This window comes from Chlorocebus sabaeus, chromosome 6 (genome assembly GCF_047675955.1).
Source record: "Chlorocebus sabaeus isolate Y175 chromosome 6, mChlSab1.0.hap1, whole genome shotgun sequence".
Classification (NCBI taxonomy): Eukaryota; Metazoa; Chordata; class Mammalia; order Primates; family Cercopithecidae; genus Chlorocebus; species Chlorocebus sabaeus.
Genome location: NC_132909.1, coordinates 60,250,384 through 60,258,910, shown reverse-complemented (window position 1 = coordinate 60,258,910; position 8,527 = coordinate 60,250,384). Strand labels below are relative to the sequence as shown.

At 57.6% G+C, this 8,527-nt stretch overlaps 1 protein-coding gene across 2 annotated transcripts in view; it reads left to right on the top strand.

The window, feature by feature from the left end:
- The first annotated feature begins 3,980 nt into the window (after nt 1-3,980).
- The window catches only part of TMPRSS9 (transmembrane serine protease 9), a 67,381-nt gene continuing 62,834 nt past the window's right edge, over nt 3,981-8,527 (top strand). Inside the window, exon 1 of one of the 2 annotated variants that reach the window (XM_073017143.1) lies at nt 3,981-4,530. The gene's annotated coding sequence lies outside the window, so the exon portion shown is untranslated. Of the gene's footprint in view, nt 4,531-5,640; nt 5,684-8,527 lie in introns of those variants that run through there. The other variant, XM_073017144.1, reaches the window with a different exon arrangement.

Sequence of the window (8,527 nt, the reverse complement as noted above, 5' to 3'; positions counted from 1 at the left end):
GGAGCCCTGGGCTGACACCGCCTCCAACTGTGACCACCTGCGGTCGTGGGCAAGTCCCTCCACCTCCAACTCCCTGTCGTCTGGAAAGTGGGTTAGTGATGCACCCACTGCAAGGCACGGCGGCCGGAATGCCACCAAATCAGCTGTCTGGTTGGACGCTTAGAAGCAGTCGTGACTTTTGTGTTAGTGACACACTTGGTTCAGGAAGACAGAGAGCTCCTGCCAGGCTCAGCAGGTGTCCAAGCCCGGGGGTGTGTACACACCCTGACTGTCGGGTCACACACCCCGGGATGTCGGGTAGAGCTCGGGAAATGGAAACAGCCTACTCCTTGGCACTGGGGAGGATATTTTGTTTCTTTTCGGGGAGAGCACACCTCTGTCTTGCAGTTTAAGTTACAAAGTGGAACAGTATGGTAACAATAGTGATCTTCTTTCACTAAGCTGAGCAGAGCTTACGAATTTTTTATCCACCCACCTATCCGTCCACTTATCCAACCAGCCGTCTACCCATCCATACATCCATCCACCCACCCACCCATTTATCTAACAATCCATCCATCCATCCACCCACCCACCCACCCATTTATCCAACCATCCATCCATACATCCATCCACCCACCCACCCATTTATCTAACAATCCATCCATCTGTCCACCCACCCACGCACCCATTTATCTAACCATCCATCCATCCACCCACCCACCCACCCACCCATTTATCTAACAATCCATCCATCTGTCCACCTATCCATCCACTTATCCAACCAGCCGTCTACCCATCCATACATCCATCCACCCACCCACCCACCCATTTATCCAACCATCCATCCATCCATCCATCCATCCATCCACCCACCCACCCACCCATTTATCCAACCATCCATCCACCCACCCACCCACCCACCCATTTATCTAACCATCCACCCATTCACCCACCCACCCACCCATTTATCTAACAATCCATCCATCCATCCACCCACCCACCCATTTATCCAACCATCCATCCATCCATCCATACATCCATCCACCCACCCACCCATTTATCCAACCATCCATCCATCACCCACCCACCCATTTATCTAACCATCCACCCACCCACCCACCCATTTATCCAACCATCTGTCCATCCATCCACCCACCCACCCACCCATTTATCCAACCATCTGTCCATCCATCCACCCACCCACCCATTTATCCAACCATCCATCCATCCATCCATACATCCATCCACCCACCCACCCATTTATCCAACCATCCATCCATCACCCACCCACCCATTTATCTAACCATCCATCCACCCACCCACCCACCCATTTATCCAACCATCTGTCCATCCACCCACCCACCCACCCATTTATCCAACCATCTGTCCATCCATCCACCCACCCACCCACCCATTTATCCAACCATCTGTCCATCCACCCACCCACCCACCCACCCATTTATCTAACCATCCACCCATTCACCCACCCACCCACCCATTTATCTAACAATCCATCCATCCATCCACCTATCCATCCACTTATCCAACCAGCCATCTACCCATCCATACATCCATCCACCCACCCACCCATTTATGCAACCATCCATCCATCACCCACCCACCCATTTATCTAACCATCCATCCACCCACCCACCCACCCACCCATTTATCCAACCATCTGTCCATCCATCCACCCACCCACCCACCCATTTATCCAACCATCTGTCTACACACCTGTCCACTTATGTATCCATCTGTTCATCCACACACCCACCCATTCACCCACCTATCTGTTCAGTTATCCATCCATCCACATACCCTCCATCCACCCATTTATCCAACCATCTATCCACACACCCATCCACCCATTTATCCACCCATCCTTCTACCCATTCACCTGTCCACCCACTCATCCATTTATCTACCCGTCCATCCACTCATCATCCACCCATCCATTTATCCAACATCCATCCACACACACACCCCCATCCATCCATCTTTCCATCCACACACCTATCCATTTATCCAACCATTCATCCACCTATTCACCTGCCCACCAATCCATCCATCCACCTGCCCATCCATTCATCCATTTACCCATCCATCTACCCATTATTTACCCCCCCACCATCCATCTGCCCACCCACCCATCCATCCATTTGCCCATCCATTCACCCATCCATCCACCCACCCACTCATCCATTTACCCATCTACCCATCTACTCACCTACCCATCCATCTATCCATCCATTCATCCACCCACTCACCCACCCATCCACACACACACCCATCTATCCACTCATTTACCCTCCGTCCGTCTGTCCATCCATCCATCCATCCTTCCCTCCCTCCATCACTGAACCACCCATCCACTCATTCACCCACCAGTCATCACTGCCGTGTGCCAGGTCCTCTACTAAGCACCCCCTCTGGTCCAGGCAGAGAGCTGCTATAGCTGCACAAGGAACCAGGACTCAAGTGTTTGGGGCCAGGTGGGAAGTCATCAGAAGGTGAGAGGGTGGAATTCTGGAAAGAGTCCACCAATGGCCCTGAGAAATAGAGGAGGGGGTTCCCGTGGGGTCACAGACTCTTCTCCACACAGCTCAGAGCAGGTTAGAAATGCCTCTTGGGAACCAGCCGCAGCCCGCCGCCGAACAGGGGGGTGGGCAGGAGAATGCAGCAATGGGAGGTCTTGGACGTGGAGCCCCAGCTTGCATCCCAGGAGCTGGATGACTGGCTCTCAGGGCTGTAGCCACCTCTTCTGCCTAAAAGGAGGTGACAACTACTTTTGTGAGGCCATCATGAGAACCTAGTGGAGTCCCTGCTGAGTGCCGGGCACACAGCACATACTCAATAGACTGGATCATTCTGCAGGCGGCTGGGGAAATGGGGACCCAGGAGGTGGATCCTCCAGGATTGCTGTTCCTCCATAACCAGGCTTGGCTCCCCAGGGCTTGCAGCACTTCTCAAAAGCAAATCACCACTTAAGGCACAAAGACGTTGCAGCCAATGGTAATAAAATGGGGCTGGTTGCTCAAGGCAGTTCCAAAAAAAAAAAAAAAAAATGTCCCCAAAGTTTCTTGAGATAAGAGATGAGACAGTGGTTCTAACGAAGTGCACCGTCTCTTTCGACGGCATGGAGGAATGTGAACAACTTCATGACTAAGCAGGAGAGGCAGCCATCGAGGCAGCGGGTGGCACAGTCAAAACCGAGGCCACCCAGTCTGACCATGAGGGAGAGAAACACCAGACAAACCCACTTGAGAAGTGTCCTGCCAAACATCAGACCTCCTTCCCCGGGAGCGTGCAGGGGTCAGAAACGGGAACGTGACCTCCTTCCCCGGGAGCGCGCAGGGGGTCAGAAACAGGAACGTGACCTCCTTCCCCGAGAGCGTGCAGGGGTCAGAAACGGGAACGTGACCTCCTTCCCCGGGAGCGTGCAGGGGTCAGAAACGGGAACGTGACCGCCTTCCCCGGGAGCGTGCAGGGGTCAGAAACAGGAACGTGACCTTCCCCGGGAGCGTGCAGGGGTCAGAAACGGGAACGTGACCTCCTTCCCCGGGAGCGCGCAGGGGGGGGTCAGAAACGGGAACGTGACCTTCCCCGGGAGCGTGCAGGGGTCAGAAACGGGAACGTGACCTCCCTCCCCGGGAGCGCGCAGGGGGGTCAGAAACGGGAACGTGACCTCCTTCCGCAGGAGCGTGCAGGGGTCAGAAACGGGAACGTGACCTCCTTCCCCGGGAGCGCGCAGGAGGTCAGGGACGGGAACGTGACCTCCTTCCGCAGGAGCGTGCAGGGGTCAGAAACGGGAACGTGACCTCCTTCCCCGGGAGCGCGCAGGGGGGGTCAGAAACGGGAACGTGACCTCCTTCCGCAGGAGCGTGCAGGGGTCAGAAACGGGAACGTGACCTCCTTCCCCGGGAGCGCGCAGGAGGTCAGGGACGGGAACGTGACCTTCCCCGGGAGCGTGCAGGGGGTCAGGGACGGGAACGTGACCTCCTTCCGCAGGAGCGTGCAGGGGGTCAGAGACGGGAACGTGACCTCCTTCCCCGGGAGCGTGCAGGGGGTCAGAAACGGGAACGTGACCTCCTTCCCCGGGAGCGCGCAGGGGGGGGTCAGAAACGGGAACGTGACCTCCTTCCCCGGGACCGCGCAGGGGGGGTCAGAAACGGGAACGTGACCTCCTTCCCCGGGAGCGCGCAGGGGGTCAGAGACGGGAACGTGACCTCCTTCCGCAGGAGCCTGCAGGGGTCAGAAACGGGAACGTGACCTCCTTCCGCAGGAGCGTGCAGGGGTCAGAAACGGGAACGTGACCTCCTTCCCCGGGAGCGCGCAGGGGGGTCAGAAACGGGAACGTGACCTCCTTCCCCGGGACCGCGCAGGGGGGGTCAGAAACGGGAACGTGACCTCCTTCCCCGGGAGCCTGCAGGGGTCAGAAACCGGAACGTGACCTCCTTCCCCGGGAGCGTGCAGGGGTCAGAAACGGGAACGTCTGGGAAACTGCAACAGCCTGGAGAGACCCAAGGAGACGCAACGCCTCGATGCCATGTGGGATCCCGGGTGGGGCCCGGAGCAGGAAAGGGCACTGGGGGACACTGAGTAAACCGGAATCAAGTGTGGACTCCACTTAACAGTGATGCATCAGTATTGGTTCATTGACTGAGACAAATGTATCCCACTGGCCTGGATGCCGGGAACAGGGGACCTGGGATGTGGCACACGGGAGTTCTGAACTATCTTTGCACATTTTGTGGGAATCTAAAACTCTTCCAAAACGTTTAGGCTGGGCACGGTGGCTCACTCCTGTAATCCCAGCACTTTGGGAGGCCAAGGTGGGAGGATGGCTTGAGCCCAGGAGTTTGAGACCAGCCTAGGCAACATGGCAAGACCCCGTCTCTATTTACAAAACAATTAAAATGTTTTATTTAAAAAATACTGTAGTTCCATCATCCCGGGCAACATGATGAGACCCCATCTACTAAAAATACAAAAATTGGTCTGGTGTGGTGGCAGGCGCCTGTGGTCCCAGCTACTCCAGACGCTGAGGTGGGAGGATCACCTGAGCCTGGGAGGTCAAGGCTGCGGTGAGCTAAGATCGCGCCACTGCACTCCAGCCTGAGCGACAGAGAGACTCTGTCTCAAAACAAAAAACAGCACACACACACACACACACACACACACACAGTTACACCAGCTCCCTAGAAAATGCCCTTAGCACCTGCCCTCAGGGCTGTCCTGCGCTCACCCCTCCCTGCGCCCTGTCCCGGGTCACCTGCCCAGGTGGGCCCACCTGCCCACGGCGCCCACTCTGCCGGGACCCCCCACCCCATGGCTCCTGGCCGCGGGGCCCACTCCCACTCCCATGCCTGGCTACCCCCAACTTCACCCATCCCCATCGTCTTCCATTCTGGGCCGGCTCCCGCCAGGGGTGGGAATCCAGGGTGGAGGTCGCAGAGCCCTGGGACCCCTGTCCTCCGGAGACCCCAAGCCTGGGCGGCACCTCTGACCCGGAGCAGGTGTTGCCGGGGAAGGGGCTTGGCGGGGGGCGGGGGGCGGGGAGGAGGGGAGGAGGGCGGCTCCCCCACCCGGCTCCGCCCCACCCCTCCCTTCTTCCAGCCCAGGGCCCAGCTCCAGCTTCTGCTCCGCTTCGGGGCCGGCGGGATCTGGGCAGCAGCGGTGCAGCCTCGTCTTCCGGAGTGCGGTGAGTCGCGGTCGCCCACTCCCCTCAGAACAGCCCACTCTTTCTCCAGCCCCGTTCCCCAAGCCCTGGGGTTGTGTGGTCGCCTCTGGGGCTGGGTAGACATGGCGGGGTTGTGTAGATGCAGCCAGGCTGTGTAAACACCACTGGGGTTGTGTAGAGGCAACTGAGGCTGTGTGGACGCCACTTGGGTATGTAGACAAGGCCAGGTTGTGTGGATGCAGGTGCGGTGTGTAAATGTGGCCAGGGTTGTGTGGACTCAGGTGCGTTGTGTAGATGCAGCCGGGGTTGTGTGGACTGACTGGGTTTGCGTGGACGCAGGTGCAGTGTGGACATGCGGCCGGGGTTGTGTGGACTCAGTTGCGGTGTGTAAATGTGGCCGGGGTTGCGTGGGCGCAGGTGCGGTGTGTAAATGCGGCCGGGGTTGCGTGGGCGCAGGTGCGGTGTGTAAATGCGGCCGGGGTTGCGTGGGCGCAGGTGCGGTGTGTAAATGCGGCCGGGGTTGCGTGGGCGCAGGTGCGGTGTGTAAATGCGGCCGGGGTTGCGTGGGCGCAGGTGCGTTGTGTGGATGCCGCCGGGGTTGCGTGGGCGCAGGTGCGTTGTGTGGATGCCGCCGGGGTTGCGTGGGCGCAGGTGCGGTGTGTGGATGCGGCCGGGGTTGCGTGGATGTATCTAACCTGTGTAGATGGGCTGAGGTTTGTAGGTGAGGTCAGCCTGGGTAGAGGTTTGTAGGTGAGGTCGGCCTGGGTAGATGCGCCCGGGGTGTGTGGACGTAGCTAGGATTGTGTGGATGCAGCCTGGTTCGTGGAGGGGCCTGGGACGACCGAAGCCCTCCCCATCCGCACCCAGAGTCCTTTCTTTTCTACCCGTGAACTTCACCTAAAGCAAGAATCAAGCATCAGCCTGGAGCCCTCTGGGGTCAGGAGCAGCAGGAAAGCGGCTGACAGCTACTGGGGTGGGGTCTGGGGTGGGAGGGGAAGCTGGGGTGGGAGGCGAGGCTGGGGTGGGGTGCGGGGCTGGGGTGGGGTGTGGGGCTGGGATGGGGTGCGGGGATGGGGTGGGAGGGTGAGGTGGGGTGTGGGGCTGGGATAGGGTGCTGGGGTGGGGTGGGAGCGAGTCTGGGGTGGGGTGCCGGGCATCTGACTGGAGCGTCTCCTCCTGCTCCAGTTCTCACCCTGGGAGCGCTTCTGAGTAAACACACACAGGGACGTTTCAGGTAACAATTGGAGAGTGAAGGGCCTGAGATGAGGTTGGTTATCGGCATTTACCTGGGGGAGGGTCCTCCTGGATTCAGTTAGCCCGGCAGGAACCCAGGCTGGGGACCTTGGCGTTATCCCCGAGTGACCAGGAGTGACCCACATTCTGGGAACTGGGGAGGGGTCCCAGGACAGGGTCTGTGCTCAAGGGTCTTCTGTGGCCCAGGGACCTTCGGTTTCCCTCCCTCATTTTATAGGGGGTCAAACCAGGCTTCAGACCCAGGCATGGGCTCCCGGAGTTGCCAAAGGTTTTGGGGACTTGCCAACGGGTTCGGGCACTGCCCCGCGGGACTTCATGGCCCCAAACACCTTGTGGTCCGCGTGGTGGCCGCCGCCTTGCCGGTCAGGGATGCCCTGCGGGACAGCTGTGGTCCTGACTTCCTGACCTTTCCTAGGGCCCGGCCAGGCGGGGCTGTGTGAGATTCTGGGTGAGGTGGCTGTGTGGCTGTGTGTGATTGTGTGTGGTCTTGTGATTGTGTGTGATGTGTGGTTGTGTGTGGCAATATATATAATTGTGTCTGTGGTTGCGTATGGCCGTGTGTGATTTGTGTGTGATTGTGTATTATGTGCGTGGTCATGCGTGATTGTTTATGTTGTGTAATTGTGTGATTGTATATGGTGTGGTTGTGTGTCATGTGGTCATGCGTGGTTGTGTATGGTGGTGTAATTTGTGTGTGTGACTGCATGTGTGAGACCATGTGTGGTTGCGTGTTGCATGGGAGGTTTCTGCAGCTGTGTGGTTATAGTGTATGGTTGTGTGTGATTGCATGATGAGATTTGTATGATTTTATGGATGACTTTGTGTGGTTGTGTATGGTTGTATAATTGTGTGTGATTGCATATGATTGTGGCAATGTGTGTAACCGTGTCTGTGTGTGACTGTGTATGGTTGAGTTGTGACTGTATCAGTGTATGACCAAATGTGTGAAGTTGTTTGGCTGTATGGTCATTGTATGTGAGATTTGTGCAGTTGTGTTGCAATGTGTGGTGTGTGGTTGTGTGAGGTGGTGGTTGTGTGTGGAAATCCCCCCTTCCTAGTCTTCTCATCTGGGCATGGGGATGAGGGTCCCAGTGCTCAGGCTGGCCTGACCAGGGGGTAATTGGGCCCTGCAGAACCTCACAGGGCCTGCTTGTCCTGCCACACGGAATGGGAGTCCGTGTGTGCCCCGCTGCCCACAGCGTGTGAACGTGAACCGGGGACCGTGCGACCCACTGCACTTTGGGTCCCATCCCTAAAGAGCATTCATGGACTCTTGAAAGTTCCCTTTGCAGAATTTGGGATATTTAGGGTGTAAAATATGGAGCTTGGAGAGTCCTTAGGCAAAAGGTGTTGGTGGTCGGTTGCCCAGGCTGGGCACTCTGTCTGCTGGTGCATGGGCTTGCAGGAACGCTGGAGCATCAGAGTTCAAACCCTGTTGTCACTGTGGTTGGTTAAGGGCTTTGCGGCGACGCGGAGCCATTGTAGACGGGTCACAAGTGAGGGCAGAATGAAGGCAAAGGCGTTGCTTCTCTGACAGTGGACACATGGGTGCAGATTTGACGTGGGAGGGGTGGGGGGACAGGCGAGTGTGTGGGAGGGAGTGAAGTCGTG